The sequence below is a fragment of the Bos indicus x Bos taurus genome, chromosome 25 (assembly GCF_003369695.1).
Source record: "Bos indicus x Bos taurus breed Angus x Brahman F1 hybrid chromosome 25, Bos_hybrid_MaternalHap_v2.0, whole genome shotgun sequence".
Lineage (NCBI taxonomy): Eukaryota > Metazoa > Chordata > Mammalia > Artiodactyla > Bovidae > Bos > Bos indicus x Bos taurus.
This window is the reverse complement of record NC_040100.1, coordinates 39,050,456-39,066,620: the sequence shown is the minus strand read 5'-3', so window position 1 is coordinate 39,066,620 and position 16,165 is coordinate 39,050,456. Positions and strand designations below refer to the sequence as shown.

Here is a 16,165-nt window from a genome sequence, read left to right as displayed (position 1 = left end):
CCGGGCTGGTTTTTTTCTTTTTGGGTGTGTTGGGTCTTTGTCGCAGCCAGTGGGCTTCTCTAGTCGTGGTACCTCGGCTTAGTTGCCTAACCAAGGGTCAAACCTGTGTCCCTTGCATTGAAAGGCGAATTCTTTACCACTGGGCCACCAAAGAAGTTCCTCCAGGCTATTTTTCATTCCCAGGAGGCTCTGTAGACCCCCCTACCTCTGACCCTTTCTTACTTCCTTCCCGACTCCTAAATTCGGGCCACTGTGCCCTCTGGAGTTCTCAGAGGCTGTTCCGCAAAATCACTTTGATCCTTGGACCTTCCCCCTCCCCTTCTTACTCTAAATTAGGCATCAGCAAACTTTCTTTAAAGGGAATGTAAAAGTTATTTGCACGTGGAATCTAAAATATGACACAAATGACCATATCTAAGAAACAGAAACACAGACAAACAGAACAGACTCACGGTTGCCAAACAGGGAGGAGGAATGGAGTGGGAGTTCGGGATTAACAGATGAAAACTATTATATATAGGACGGATAAACAACAAGGTTCTAGTGTATAGCACAGTATTCAATATCCTGCGATAAACCATAATGGAAAAGAATATAAATATATATATATATTAAAAACTCAATCACTTCGCTGTACAGCAAAAATTAATACAACGCTGTAAATCAACTACACTTCAACAAAAAAAAATTTTTTTTTAATATTTGTATAAGCTTCCTATTGCTACTATAACAAATTACCACAAACTTAGTGACTTAAAACAGCACAAGGGAATTACCTGCTGGTCCAGTGGTTAGAATCTGCACATTCATGGCCATGGCCCAAGTTCAATCCCGGGTTCCTGGTCAGGGGAACTGAGATCCCACAAGCTACATGGTGCAGCCAATTAAAAAAAAAAAAATATATATATATATATATACACACATATACATACACTTTCTGGAGGTCAGACATCCAAATGGGTTGTATTTGGCTAAAACCAAGGTGTCAGCAGGGCTGCATTCCTTCTGAAGGCTCTAGGGTAGGAAGGGGAATCCATTTCCTTACTTTTCCAGCTTCTCGCGGTTGCCCACCCCTTCTTGGCTCCCAGCCCCTTCTATCTTCAGAATGCATCACTCCAACTTCTTCAGTCATCACATCTCCTTATGCAACTCTGACTGCCCCCCCCCACCACCACCACTCCCTTATTGATGACCTTGGGCCCAAGCAGATAATCAGGAATAATTTCCCCATCTCAAGATCCTTAACTTAACTATATCTTCAAAGTCCCTTTTGCCATAGAAGGTAACTTATTCACAGGTTCCACAGATTAGGACATGAACATCTTGGGGAGGTCATTTTTCCGTCTACTGTACAATCTCAGTTCATACAAAACCTGGCAGAGGTTACAGTATGCTCCATCAATTTCACTCCTAGTTACACATCCCCCAAAAAATGAAACCAGGGACTCAAACACATGATCATATACCAGTATTCACAGAAGCATTATTCACAACAGCCAAAAGGTGAAAACCATCAATGGATCAATGGATAAACAAACTGATCTATTCAAACAACTGCATATTATTCAGCCTTAAAAAGGAATGAAGTTCTGATATATGCTACAGCCTGGCTGAACCTTGAAAACACGATGCTAAGTCAGATACAAAAAGTCACACATCGTATGACTCCACTTCTATGAATGATCTACAATATGCAAACACATTGAGACAGAAAGTAGATTAGAGGTTACCAAGGGCGGGGGAGGGGGAGGGGAGATGAGGAGTTATTGCTTAATAATGGGTATGGAGTTTCTGTTTCGGGTGATGGAAACTTTTGGAAATAGTGGTGGTGTTTGCGCAATATCATAAATGTAATTAATGGGACTGAATCGTGCACTTTAAAACAGCAAAGTTACCATTCAGGTGAACACACAAAAATTTTAAAATGGTAAATTTTATGTTATATGCATTTTACCACAGTTTTTTAAAAAGTTAACCAAAAAAATTAAAAAGGTCAGTGGTCTGGATTTGACTAGTGGGCTATAGTTTGCTTGACTCCATAGGTGAGGGGAGGGGGCTACCGCAAGCCCCTTGTCTTCTCCCTTTGCTCCTTCTCCAGTTTAGGTTTCACAGCCCAGCAATCTAATCATCTTGCATGCATGCTCGCTTCTGAGTCCAGCCCTCCACCTGTCCTGCCCCTGCCCCCACCCCTGGATCTGAACAGCGCTGGGAAAAGGAAATCTCACCATCTTACTTTTAAATGCTGGACCAAGATGCTCAAGTGGCTCCTTTGCATAGCTGGCCATCCCCTCGTATGGCCCTGGTCCCTCCTCCCTCCCTTCCCAAGGCTTCTCTGCCTCCCCCCTGGTACCTGAAATCTGCTAACCAGCCAGCACCTAGATGTGGGTCCATGTTCTGTTGGTGCCTGGAGAACCCCTCCAACGTGTATTCTCTCCAGCAACTGTCCCCCACTCCTGCATCCTTCCCTCCTGCCTGCTACTGGCTCATTCCCATGTGGAGAACAAACCATTTTTATTCCCATTTAAAAACGGTGGAGTCCCTGGTGGTCCAGTGGTTAAGACTCCATGCTTTCACTGCCATGGGGCTGGGTTCAATCCCTGATCAGGGAACTAAGATCCCATCAGCCCCATAACTTGGCCAAAAAGGAAAAAAAAAAAATGAGACAATCATACATCCCCTTCCAGCTACACTCTTGACTGCAAAGCTCCCTAAAGTGGCTGTCTATGCCCACTTTCTCATCCTGCTCACTCCATCCGAAGCCAGGACTCCATGAAAACTGCTCTCACTGGTGACTCCAAGGAGCTCTGTTTCCTGTCTTCACTGTATCTGACTTTTTTTTTTTTTTTCAGTTCCTGTTCAGGGATTGAACCCGGGCCCCCTGCAATGGAAGCAAGGAATCCTAACTATTGAACCACCAGGGAAGTCCCTAAATGACCTTCTTGAAGCTCTTTTCTGCTTAGCATCTGAGATATCCCGGGGCCATAGTCTTCAGACCTCATCTCTGTCTACACACACTCCTCACTCTTTGGACCACAGGGTTTCCAGAAAGCACTTGAGGCCATGCAGTGTGACTCAGAATCCAGGAGGTTCTGCCCCAACCCCAGCTCCTGGTGTTATCAGGGTGACCGCAGTCAAGTTCCTTAACCTGAATCAGCTTCCTGGTCTGTAAAACAGAAGCCCTATAGTACCTAGCTTGCAGGCTGACTGTCACAAGAAGTCACTGGCACACCTGGCTTGTCATAGCATTAATAAGCGGTATTTCCTGGTATCACTGGGTTGCCATGGGTGACAGTGGCCAGAGGTAGCTGGCCAGGGAGAACAGGGGAGGGACAGAGGAGGGGCCCAGCTTTCCCCTTCCCCTGCTCAAACTTGTCATGGTAATGAGACTTCCCTGGCAGTTCAGTGGTTAAAACTCTGCACTTTCAATGCAGGGGGTACGGACTCAATCCCTGATTGGGGAACTAAGACCCCATATGCTTTGTGGCACAGCCAAAAAAAAAAAAAAAACTTGTCACAGTGAAAGGAAGCAAGCATGTTGCAAGTTTCTTTTCTGTTGATCATGGTGCTCACCCGCTTTATAGTAAAGACACTCACAGGTAGGATCTGATGTGAAAACTGGCCTGCAGACAGTTTGCCCTTTAAAAGGGAAGTCTCTGTGAAGACTGTCATCAAATAACTGCCAGTGGACAATTGGTGTTAGAAATGCAGAAGATCAGAAATGCAGATTACAGAGCTGACAGACAGCCGGCCCACCTGCAGCAGGACTCTGGGGCTGGAGACCCTGGGGCAGACAATGCTTTGGAGAACAGGAGAGGGGACCGGACTGACTCAGCCTAGGGGAAAGAACCAGGGGCCACAGTGTGGCTAGGACACCGCAGAACCCCTGCCCTCCTTCCTCTATGTTGTCAAACCCAAGCCCAATCAGCCCACTTCCCCCCATTCCCCTTTGCTGCCTATCCCCCAGCCCCACTCCCAGATTCCAGGTAGGAAGAGTGATGAGCAACAGGCTCTTTTGATGACTGGATACAGAAGCCATGGTCTATTCACCCAGTGAAGAGTTGCTCAGCATGTAAAGGGATGAAGTACTGATACATGGCACAAGGTGGATGAACTTTGACAACGTGACGACCAGTGAGAGAAGCCAGACATAAAAGGCTGCATATCGTAGGATTTCATTTCTATGAAGTGTCTGGAATAGGCAAATCCACAGAGGTAGAAAGTGGATTAGTGGTTGCCAGGGAATGAGGCAGAGACATTACTTTGCCAACAAAGGTCTATATAGTCAAGGCTATGGTTTTTCCAGTGGTCATGTATGGATGTGAGAGTTGGACTATAAAGAAAGCTGAGTGCCAAAGAATTGATGCTTTTGAACTGTGGTGTTGGGGAAGACTCTTGAGAGTCCCTTGGACTGCAAGGAGATCCAACCAGTCCATCCTGAAGGAAATCAGTCCTGAATATCCATAGGAAAGACTGATGTTGAAGCTGAAACTCCAAAACTTTGGCCACCTGATGTGAAGAACTGACTCATTTGAAAAGACCCTGATGCTGGGAAAGATTGAAGGCAGGAGGAGAAGGGTATGACAGAGGATGAGATGGTTGGATGTCATCGCCGACTCAAACATGAATTTGAGTAAACTCTGGGAGTTGGTGATGGACAGGGAGGCCTGGCGTGCTGCAGTCCATGGGGTCGAAAAGAGTCAGACACGACTGAGCGACTGAACTGAACTGAACTGAACTGAAGGGAATGAGGGGGAGTCAGGGGGAAATGGAGGGTGGGTGCTAGGGTACAGAGTTTCTTTGGGGGGAGTGATAAAATCTTCTCAATCGATTGTGGTGATGGTTACAAAACTGGTTGTATTCAAAAAAACCCACTTAATTTTACACTTTAGATGGGTGAATTATATATAATAAAGCTATTAAATTAAACAGCTGTATTTCTTTAAAAAAATAGCTTTGTTGACCCTGAAGATTTCCAGAAGTCCCAGGAGCCCCAGAAACCTCAGGGATCTCCTAAAGCAAAGGGTTCCAGAGCATCTTTCTTCAGCCACAGTGGGATGTGACTGCCCTCAAGGTGCCATCAGTGCTACCCTTTCCAGAACACACTTGCCCTCCTCTGAGGCTGGTTGTAAGCTCAGGCGAGAGACGTGAGCCCTAAGACCATGGATTTAAACTGCAGCCAGGAGGGCAGGAGGGGGGACCATCAGCACAGAGGCTGTGGCAGGTTTCCACTTTACAGAGCGCCCGAGGAGCAGGGGACGGGTTTTTCTCAGTTTTAAACTTTTATCCTACATTTGCATCTAGAATACTGTTCTCCTCTTTGGAACGATGATGGACTTATTCCCTGTTGCCACATAAGATTTCCATCAATGTATTGGCTTGAAATGGAGAAGGCGATGGTACCCCACTCCAGTACTCTTGCCTGGAAAATCCCATGGATGGAGGAGCCTGGTAGGCTGCAGTCCATGGGGCCACGAAGAGTCTGACATGACTGAGCAACTTCACTTTCACTTTTCGCTTTCATGCACTGGAGAAGGAAATGGCAACCCACTCCAGTGTTCTCGCCTGGAGAATCCCAGGGACAGGGGAGCCTGGTGGGCTGCTGTCTACAGGGTTGCAGAGTCGGACACGAACAGTACCATTTATCATTGCCAGACGTGGCATGGCTGGGCTCTCAGCTCAAAGTCCTGCCGAGTGAAACTGAGGCATTGGCAGGGCTGCAATCTCATCAGGGCCTTGGATGGTTTTCCAAACTCACTGGTTGTCAGCAGGATTCAGTTCCTGCGGCTGTAGGACTGAGGTCCCGTCGTCGTGGGCTGTCGGCTCCTGTACACCATCCTCAAGCCCTTATCCTGTGGTCCCTCCATCTGAGGAACAGAGAGGGTCCCACACATCAATTCCCTCTCTGGCTTTGAATCTCTCTAATCTCCTCCTCCACAAGCAGCTGGAGAAAATCTTTTTTTTTTAAATGGCTTTGAGTGATTAGGTCAGGCCCACTTGGATAACCTATCTCTTAGGCAACTTATAACCTAATTACGGGAGTGATGCCAGGGTCACAGGTTCCACCCACACCCAATGTAGGGAGTTCACGAGAACAAAAGTCATTGGGGGGGTCATAGAAGAATTCTGCTGCCACAGAGGGGAGACCATGAAGGAGGTACAGAGAAAGTTAAGGAACTTCCCTCAGGAAGTACAGAGAATTGGAGATGGAGCCTGAAGCAGAAACGGGGGCCCCAACCCTAATCTGAAGCTTTATCCTCTACACAAACGTGAGAGAAGCAGCAGGTGGATGGACAAGATGGCCTTTCGGGCTCCGGCTGATGTTTCAGGCCCCAGCATGCTCACGTGCACACGGGGAATCCCGGCCTTCTTGGGGTTGAGGGGTGTAGATACCAGCTATGGGAGCACGGATTAGACCCCATAGAAGCATAAAGCCCTTGCCTGGGAGATGATCCTAAATGCTCCCAGGAAGGCAGAATGGGGGTCAGACGCCTCTGTTGGGGTTTGGAGCAAACCGCAATACCGGCCAATGCCCTTTCCTACCCTAACCACAGGGAGAGTCCTGGGCCAACAAGACGGGGGTCCCCCAACCACTAGGGGGCGACCAGCACACACAATGTTTTTTGTCCAGGCTCACCCTGAGTACATCTGGGAAACCCAACTACACATACCAGGGTGGAAGCTCTGACCACCCAGCTTCCCACACCCCCAGGGCCTCAAACCCCCGGCCACCAGACCCCGATCTCCAGATGCCCGCTTCCTTCTAACAGGCTGATCTGATTCACTTTGCTCACAAGTGAGCCCTTGACAAGGGGGCTGGAGCCCACCTGTGACATGTCCCCTGTCCCCTCTCTCTGGTCCCACCCTCGCACTCCGTGTTTCCAGGCCCGACACTGCAGCCCATGGTGGGGAGCCTCCTGGCTTCTCTTCTCTTCCTCCAGCAGCTCGCCCTGTCCAGGCTCCCCCACTCCCCAACCCTGGGAAATGTTCCTCTGCTGCTTTGCAACATGTCGACTAGGAGGAGCCAGGTTGTCTGCTTTGATTGGGTGCATCCCCATTATAAAAACTCAGTGAATGGCCATCCTGGCTGGACTTTCCATTTTAGACAGCAATGGTTGGCTGACCACTTCCTCAGTTGGTTGTAAGCCGTCAGAGCAGTTACAAAAATCCCACCAGGAGCCTGGGTCTCAGCACAGCAGTAAAGGGGACCAGGGGTGCAGGCGGAGGGGAGGACGGGGCCTCTGGGCCTCCGGTCAATATAAAGGAGGCTAAGTCGGTCGAGGCACCAAGGGAACTGTGGCCGGAGGGGACAAAGGGTCAGCAGAGGCGCCACAGGAAACCGGGAGGGAGCATTTGGGGTTCAAAAGGAAAGCAGGAAGCAGGAGAATCAGGGAGGAGGGCTAGAGGGGTGCTGCTGAGCTCAAGAGGCTGTCCAGTCTCCCTCTGGGCTGCAGGCTTTCCTCTGAAGGAGACAGGGATGGGGAGAGAGGGCAGGACGTCCAGCCCCATCTGAGGATGGGACGGGACGGGCCAGGGGAGGGACGGATGTCTGCTCTGATGAGAAAGCAGACCTGGGTGGGCTTCGAGGGGAAGCTGATGGGAAACAGGAGGAGCTCTCCCTGGGGAGGGGGGCTCAGCCTGCCAGGAGGCCCCTGTGTATATGGGCACGAGAAGTCTGGGCCGCACGTGTGCCTGACACCTGCTGCTCTGGCGGCTTTACCTGCATCCCCCATTTCATCCTCACTATGGACCCCCAATCCTGTTATTCCCCGGGGACTTGCCAGGGTCACCTGGCCAGTCTGTACCAGTGCCTGGCTCCCTTCAGGCTCCTCTCAGCGACCTGGCTGTGATCATCCCCAGAATAGCCATCAGGCTGAGAACTCACTCACCTGGTCCCAGGGGTCCAGCCCTGCCCAGGTAAGGCCAGGTGCAAGAGGGCAGCTGAAGGATGTGTAGGGCGAGAACCCCATCTGCTGAAACAAGGCCAGGTTCACGGTGATAAAGAACCCACGTGCTGTGGATGAGAGTCAGGGCCAGACAGCCAAGGGAAGGAGCAACTCAAAGGGTCAGGGAGGGCTTTGGCTTCAAGTCTGGGTGGACAGGGAGAAAGAGGGCGAGCAAGCTCCCTGGAGGGGAAGCTGGCTGGAGTGAAGGAAGGTTTCCCGGTGGCGGTCTCCTCCCTCGGCCTCTCCGGACCACACGCCCACGTGCAGCCGCACTGCTCCCACCAGCACACTGGGGGTTAACGTCTGTCTGGTGCAGTGACCACAGCGGCAGGCTGTGATGCCAGTAATGCAGAAGCTGAAATTTGAGAAGCAGAGGGGAGAGGGGCAGGGCTGGGAAAGGCTTGGCAGCAGAGAGGAGAGAGGGTTTCCCTGGCAGGAGCTGCAGCTCCGCTCCAGCGGCCAGAAAAGACCCTCCCTCCGCCCCCATCCCCTCTCTTCATCACCGCCCCTCTGCCTTAGGCTGTGGGCTGTGGCACCCACTCAAGGTGGTCCACGGTGGGCCAGCGTCCGAGCCCTTGGGCCACGGGGCTGCAGATCCGGGCTGCGGATCTGGGGAAGGCTGGAGGGCGTGCCCAGGCGGCCAGCGGAGAATGCGTGAGGCCCTGCCCGGCACTGCCGGAAGCGCTGGGTGGGGAGCAGGCCGAGGGCAGAGTAGGGAGGAGGAGGACAGGAGGTCCCCAGGCGCCCGACCTCAGAGGCCTGGCCTTGACTCCCCACTCCTTGAACAGGACTGAGTCATGGGAGATACATGAAGCTCCCTGCCCCCTCCCCGGCCCACTGCCAGCCTGCCTCTGCCCTGAGGACCGACCTCGAGTTCTTCCCAGGCCTGTGCGAGGTGCTGGGGACAACGCGAGCTGCTCATCTCCCTGCCCTTAGTCAGTCCCACAGACTTTCGGCGGGTCTATTATTGTGACCCCCATCACAGATGAGCAGATGGAAGCTCAGAGAAGCTCAGGAACGTGCCCGAAGCCACACAGCCGGAGTGGCAAAGCTGACTCAAACCTGGGATATCTGACAGCAGTTACCCACCATGCCACACTCCTGGGAAGGAGAAAGGAACAAAGCCCACCAGAAGGTGACCCAGGGCTGCATGCCAAATCCAAGAAAGCAAGAGATGTAAGGCAGCCCGGGAACCCCAGGAAAGAGGCTGCAGGTGAATGAAAAGGGCAGCAATGTTTGGGGCTTGTACTCCCCGAGGTGGTGCAAATGGCATCTGGAGGGAGCAGGGCCGGGTCTGGTCCAGCCTGGATCCATGGATGATGATGCTATGGCCACAGGGACCTCTTGTAACCCCTAACGCACATCCCTTGGAGCCGCTGGATCACCACTGAGCAGGTGACCCACTCACCTTGACAGATCACAGAGGACTTCTGGGACTTCAGGTGTGCATGGTCCTTGTTTGAAGAGTCAGCAACATCTACTGTGCAGTAACAGTGGGCAAAGCTCTGCTAAATACAGGCAGAAACACCGGGGTCTGTTGACCAGGAGGCAGGAGGGTCCTGGCTCCATGGCTTCCAGCCGTGACGTGACCTTGGCTCACCTCTCTGAGCCTCAGCTTCCTCACCTGCCGGAGGGGGATCGTGTCAGCACTGAAACAGGGCTGCTTTGAGGATTAAATGAGGTGTTTGTCAAAAAAACACTTAGACTGGAAAAACCTCATCTTTACAAAAATGTGTACATGCATGTTCCTAGCAGCATTATTCACGAAAAGTGGAAACAACCTGAATGTCCTCTGATGGACAGATGGATAAACTGATGCTGATCCATTCAGACAGTGGAATATTATTCACCCATAAAAAAGGAATGAGGTGGATGAACCTTGAAAACACGGTGCTCAGTGAAAGAAGCTAGATACAAAGGACCACATATTATAGGACTCTGCTTATATGAAATGTCCAAAACAGGCAAATCTGTAGAGTCAGAAAGCAGACTAATGATTGCCAGTGGTTGGGGGTGGGGAAGGAGAGGAATGGGGAGTGACTGCTAATGCATTCAGGGTTCTGTTTTGTTTTAAATCAATGTAGGGGCGGGTTGTGCCATGCAGCTAGCAGGATTTTAGTTCCCAAACCAGAGACCGACCCCAGGCTCTGTGCAGTGAAAGCACAGAGCCCCAATCACCGGACCACCAGAAAATTCCCAAAATCAATAAAAAAAAAAAAAACAAACAAACCAAAAAACTAGTTTTAAGTTCACAGCAGTATTGAGCAAAGATTCAGAGACTTTCCACTTACTCCCTGCCCCAACATGTGCAAAGCCTCCCCCATGATCAATCCCCACACGAATGGTACACATCTTACAGTTGATGAATCTGCTGGGCTTCCTTTGGGGGGATGATAAAAATGTTCTGGAATTAGATGCTGGAGACGGATGCACAACTCTGTGAATACATTAAAATCCACTGGATTGTAAATTTTATTTTTTATGTGTACAAACTGCTTTATTTATTTATTTCAGCTGTGCTGGGTTTTGTTGCTGTGCAGGCTTTTCTGTAGTTGCAGGGGGTGGGCTACTCTCTAATTGCAGCGTGCGGGCTTCTCATCACAGTGGCTTCTCTTATTGCGGAGCACAGGCTCTAGGTACACACGGGTTCAGTAGCTGCAACTTGCTGGCTCTTAGGGAACGAGGGCTTCAGTAGTTGCGGCCCAGTTGCTCCATGGCATGTGGAATCTTCCTGGACCAGGGATCGAATCTGTGTCCCCTGCATTAGCAGGTGGATTCTTTATCCACTGTGCCACCAGGGAAGTCCTGGATTGTCCATCTTAAAGGGGTGACTTTTAAGGTATGTGAATTATACCTCAGTTTTTAAAAAGCACTTAGTAAGAGCTCAGAAAACGTAGCTTTCGTTACTATGTCCTTCAACTTCAGAGAGTCTGTCGTCTAATGAAAGAGACAGATGAACATGTTGAAAAATCTTAGAGAAGAGAGCCAGGCAGCGTGGTCCCAGCAGTCTGGGACACCTGTCCTAGAGTCAGGCTCAGGGCACGTAGGATGTGGACAAGGGATGGATGCAGGAGCCCCCCATCGCCGAGGGGGCTGATGTGGTGATAAGCTCCACACAGGAGTGCCAAGCCCACCATGTCCAGAGGAGAATAACCGTGAGTGCGGGAGGCTGGCAGGGATCTGAAGAGGTAGCATTTGGACTCAAGTCCTTAAGTCGGAGGATGTGGGTGGTTTGGTGGGGATGAGCAGACGCCCAGATGTGTTGTGTCCCAGAGGGATGCTGGGAGGCAGGGCTGGCAGGAGTGGAGGGTGCTGAACCCAGGGTGGGGTGGGGTGGGGGCACGCTCCGTGGAGCACGTCCTGTGCCCCAGCAGATTCTGGGAGGGGCTGCACTTCACAAATAGCTGCAAAAAGCTTACAGGAGGCCGGCCCTCCACCCTCCCAGAACCTCCAGGTTTCTCTTGAAGCCTCCAAGAGGTTCCGACCACTCTGGGCACCGGGTTTCCTCTCCTGAGGAGCCGCGGGCCTGGGTTCCCCTTCTGAGCCACCCCCTCCCCCAGGTCCCCGGGTTCCAGGAGAGACAGGATAGGAGACGGGTGAGCCTGGGTCCCTCCCTTCACACACACACACACACACACACACACACACACACACACCCCACCCCGGTCAAATGACCAGGCAGGCTTATGCTGCACAGGGAGGGACAGACCGTCATTCCCAGGAGTGATCCTGGGCCCCTCCTCCAGCCCTGGTGGAGCTGAGGGCACAGGGAAGAGACTCCCAGGGGCAGGCCTGAACCTGCAGGCCTGCAGGTGATGCCCACCCACTTTTCCCCCCAGCCCTTTCCTGTCCCTCCTGCCTCCACCCTCTGCCCGCTGTAGTCCCTAACCCAGGGAGAAGCCAGACAGTACAAAATTCCTTGGAGAAGAGAAAGGAGCCTGCATGCTCACTCCCACATACACACACACATGCACACACCATTCTTTCAGCCCACAGGGCAGATCACAGAGCACCTAGATTCAGGACAGAGAAAGGCACCAAGGTCACTTAGCTCTGTGTCTTCTCCGGGCCAGACAGGTGCCAGAGGATCTGCAGGCATGGTCTCAGTCAATCCCAAAAAGAATCCCATGAGATTTCATAGATGAAGAAAATGAGCTTTTGAGAGCTTAGGGAATCTAGCCAGTGGGACACCCCAGTAGGTGAGGGTCATAAGGCCGAGTGCACTGCCTGGCAGAAGTGCCAGATGCCAGTCCTGTGGAGGCAGCTCACAGAGTGGCTTCTGCCCATCCTCTGGCACTGGCTCCTTTGGGGGACCACCCCCAAATCCCACCTTCTTTGTGTGGCTCTCGGGGTGTCAGCCATGCACTGGAGTGAGCTCCTGACCCGGACTTGTCCCATCCAAGTGTCCAACATGAGCTGGGCCCAGCTGAGCCAACGAGGGGCAAGCTGAGGGTCTCGCTGGAGCCCCAGGGAGAGGCAAGCTGGGAGTTCGCAGGCCTTGGGGAGCGACGGCCTGAGTGAAGCCACACCAGACACTGGGCCGGGAGATGCAAGCCCGTGTCCCAAGGCCACTGACAGCAGGGACGAGCTAGGCCCTCAGCCTTTGCAGTTACATCAGCTCTTAAGCAACTGGTCTTTGAAGGAGGGCCCCAGGCTGTCCTGCTCCCTTAGGGGCTCTGGTGGCTGAAGGGCTGGGACAAGGCTGGGGACGGGGCCTCACCTCTCTCCCAGAATCCTGGGTGGGGAAGCGTGGGACCCTGGCAGCCTCTTCCTCCTTGGCTCCCTTGCTCACTTTGACCTTCAAAGCTGACATCTGCCTGCAAGACTCCATCTCTCCTCCTGGAATCCAGCCTCCAGATGTCGGATCCGAGTCGGTGGCGGCGGCCGGCGGCAGCAGTGGCTGCCTGCCTCCCCCCAGAGTGAATCAGCCACATTCCAAAGGTGCGAACACAGACGCCGCGCCCTCGGCAGCCTAGGGCTGCAGACTTCCTCCCCAGGCCCGCCCGGCCCCTGCTCCCCTCCCTGCCCGCCTCTTCCCAGCCAAACCGGGCTTTGGGCTTCCTTTCCAGAGACATTCTCCTGGAACTGGAACAGAGAAAAAGCAAGCCACTGGGGCTGGGAGGCACCCCGACCCGCCCTGCTGGCTCTCTCCCCTGCAGGGAGTGTGGACCCCAGCCCGGCGCCCCGGCTGTTATCAGTACTTGCTGTTCATTCACGCTGCAGGAATTTACTGAGCACCTACTATGGGGCAAGCAAGAAGCAAGCCCCTGACTGGCCGGAACCAGACCCAGCAAGAGTCAGAATCAGCTCCACAGACAACAATTCCAAGTGCAGGAAGAACTCTTAAAGAAAGAAAGAAGAGGCTGAGACAGAGGACAAGTAACAAAGGGCGGGTCTCTCTTGGGAGTCACGTGTAAGCTGAGGTCTGAAGGATGAACGGAAACCTTATCTACAGTCACTTCTCTGTGTCCCGAGAACTACAGCAAAGCAACCCCAAAGAATGTCTCTCGATTCCTCAGAAAGTTTTTGAGTTCTTGTGTTCATGCCTTCTGTCAGCATTGATGCAGGGAAGTCTGGCTAATTATTCTGATTTCTTTTTGACCATGTTGTGTGGCATGTGGGATCTTAGTTTCCCAACCAGGGAGCAAACTTGAGTCCCCGGCACTGGAAACGCAGTGTTAACCACTGTCCCCCCAGCGAAGGCTCCTGGCTAGTATTTTTTTTTTTTTTAATAAAAGCTTTATTGCAATATAAGTCACATAGTATATAACTTACCATTTTAATGTATACAATTCAGTGATTCTTCAGTATTTCAATGTGGTACAACCCTCACCACAATCCATTTTAGAATATTTTCATCACCCTCAAAGAAACCCTGCCCTGCTTACCACTTACCCATGCCACCCTAGCCCCTGCCCCAAGCCTCTGGCAACCACTCACCTATTAACTCTCTATGGATTGGCCTATTCTGAACATTTCAGAGCAAAGGAATCATACAGTATGTGGTCTTTTGTGTCTGGCTTCTTTTGCTGAAAGAAGTGATATCATTCATCCACATGGTAGCCTGTGTCAGTACTTCAGTCTTTTTCCTGGCTGAGTAATATTCCAGTTGGTTTCTCCATTCATCCACTGATGGACCTTCGGGCTGTTTCTACCTTTTGACTGTTGTGAATAACGCTGCTGTGAACATGTGTGTACAGGTTTTTCGTGGACATGTGTTTTCTCTTGGGGGCACACCTGGGAGTGAAGTCGCCAGGTCAAATGTGACTCTATCCTGAGGAACTGCCAGTGGCCCCACCACCTGATACGCCCAACGTGCCCACTAGCAGTGGGAGAACATTCCAATTCCTCCCTCTCTTCCTCACCACTTGCTGTTGCCCCTCCTTTTTTGTGACCGCCATCTGCTGGGTGAAGTGGTACCCCAATGGGGTACTGAGCTGCATCCCCATTCGTGACTGCACTGTCCCACTCCCTGAGGATTCCAGTGTTTCCAAGCCCTACAACAGGTCCTGCTGTGATCCTCCTTCTCCTTCACAAGGGTCAAACCCTAATCCAGTCCAGCGCCTGCAGACCTTCAGGTATGAGGAGCAGTGGAGAGGAGAGACAGGCATCCTGGTCTGTGCCTCCAAGGAAGCGAGTGTGCAAGAGGAGCCTGGGCAATTGCCTCCAGGAGTTCCTGCAGGAACTGAGGCCTTCCTCTCTGCACAGAGTGGGGTTTCACCTGTTCCTTCACGCCACGGCCCTGGATAGTACGCACACCATAAATAACTGCCGAATGGGTGAATGAATGAACAGGAGGTGAAGAAAGAGAACCCAGAGTCAGGATTGGCGGTTAGAAGCTAAGGCTCTGGGGTGAACTGGTTTCCACTGAAGCCCACCTCTGCTGCTTTACAGCTGCGTGCCCAACTTCCTGGCTTCTTTGAGCCTCCCTCGCCATCTACAAATTGGGCCTGACAGTGACTTTCTACCTGACAGCATTTTTTTTTAAGATTTATTTTTTTATTTTTGGTTGCATGGGGCTTTGCTGCAGCACAGGCTTGGCTACTCTCCAGCTGCCGCGTGTGGGTGTCTCACTGCGGCGGCTTCTCTCATTGCAGAGCACAGGTTCCAGGTGCACTCGGGCTCAGCAGTTGTGGCGCATGGGCTTAGTTGCCCTGCAGCACGTGGGATCTTCCCAGACCAAGGATTAAACCTGAGTCTCCTGCATTGGCAGGCAGACTGTTAACCACTGGACTAGCAACGAAGTCTCTGACAGCATGGTTTTGAGGATTAAATGCACCAAGCAGTGTTTAAATTAAATTAAATGTGCCAAGGAATTCTAGACACCAGGTCACATATCATCAACCCTCACAAGTGCTTTGTGAGATAAGACTGTTGTTATTAATACCTGCTTTGCCATTATAGACAAGGAAATGGGGATTTGGGGGGCTCAAGAAATCTGTCCAGGCTAAAGGCCAGGAAGGGCAAAGCCAGGATCTGAACGAAGACCCGGACTCCAGGCAGGGGCACTGACTCAGTGCCACGTGGCCCCTGACACAGATGGGGAAAAGCCAGGCAGCCTCCAAGTAGTCCAGTTCAGCTGACACCCCTGGGCTGAGTCAAGCTCTCAGAAAGTGAGGGGGCCACTGGGGAGTTCAAAGGCCCCTAACTGCAGTGGCCAGATGAAGGGACTTAAGAGATGTGTGATGGGGGGTGGGGGGCGGGAATAAAAGAAAAGGTATTAATACAAAGAGACCCCTAGCCTGGGACACCAGGACAGACACCCGTGTGGTGGGTGGAGGTGTGTGTGCACTCAGGGGTCTGGAAGGTGAGAGGGCACTATGACTTTTAACAGGGAAAGCAGAAATAAGTCAGAAGTTTCCAGCAGGAAGCCTGGCTACTGGGATGGGCACTCTTTCCTGTCAGGGGTACAGCTTGGAAGGAGGATCGAGGAATCCACGGTGGGTGGACCCCCCTCAGAGTGACAGGTGTGGCCAGACTCCCCTCAAGTCAGAGCCTGTATCGAAGAGCTCCATGGGGTTAGCCGAGGGGAGATATCAAGCTCGCCCCTGAAAACGTCGGGCTGATATACCTCAGAAGCTGGGTAGTATTGGGGGGACTCTCCTGAATAGAGATGGGGTTCCTCTCTCACTTTAAGAAAAATCCATTTATTTATTTGGCTGCGCTGGGTCTTAGTTGCAGCAAGAGAAATCTTCCTTAGGGCATATAGGATCCTTTAGTCA

General features: G+C 51.8%; 1 long non-coding RNA gene across 2 annotated transcripts; it reads right to left on the bottom strand.

The window, feature by feature from the left end:
* Window positions 1–4,916: 4,916 nt before the first annotated feature.
* LOC113883731 lies at window positions 4,917–15,052 on the bottom strand. Of its 2 annotated transcripts, XR_003508726.1 has the most exons (5): window positions 12,664–15,052; window positions 10,301–10,380; window positions 9,352–9,567; window positions 7,887–8,298; window positions 4,917–5,864 (listed from the first exon to the last, which is right to left on the bottom strand). It is a non-coding gene; the product is annotated as an uncharacterized LOC113883731 (long non-coding RNA). The 2 variants fall into 2 exon arrangements; XR_003508725.1 differs by having other exon boundaries at window positions 7,887–7,967; window positions 9,352–10,380.
* Between the last annotated feature and the right edge of the window lie 1,113 nt (window positions 15,053–16,165).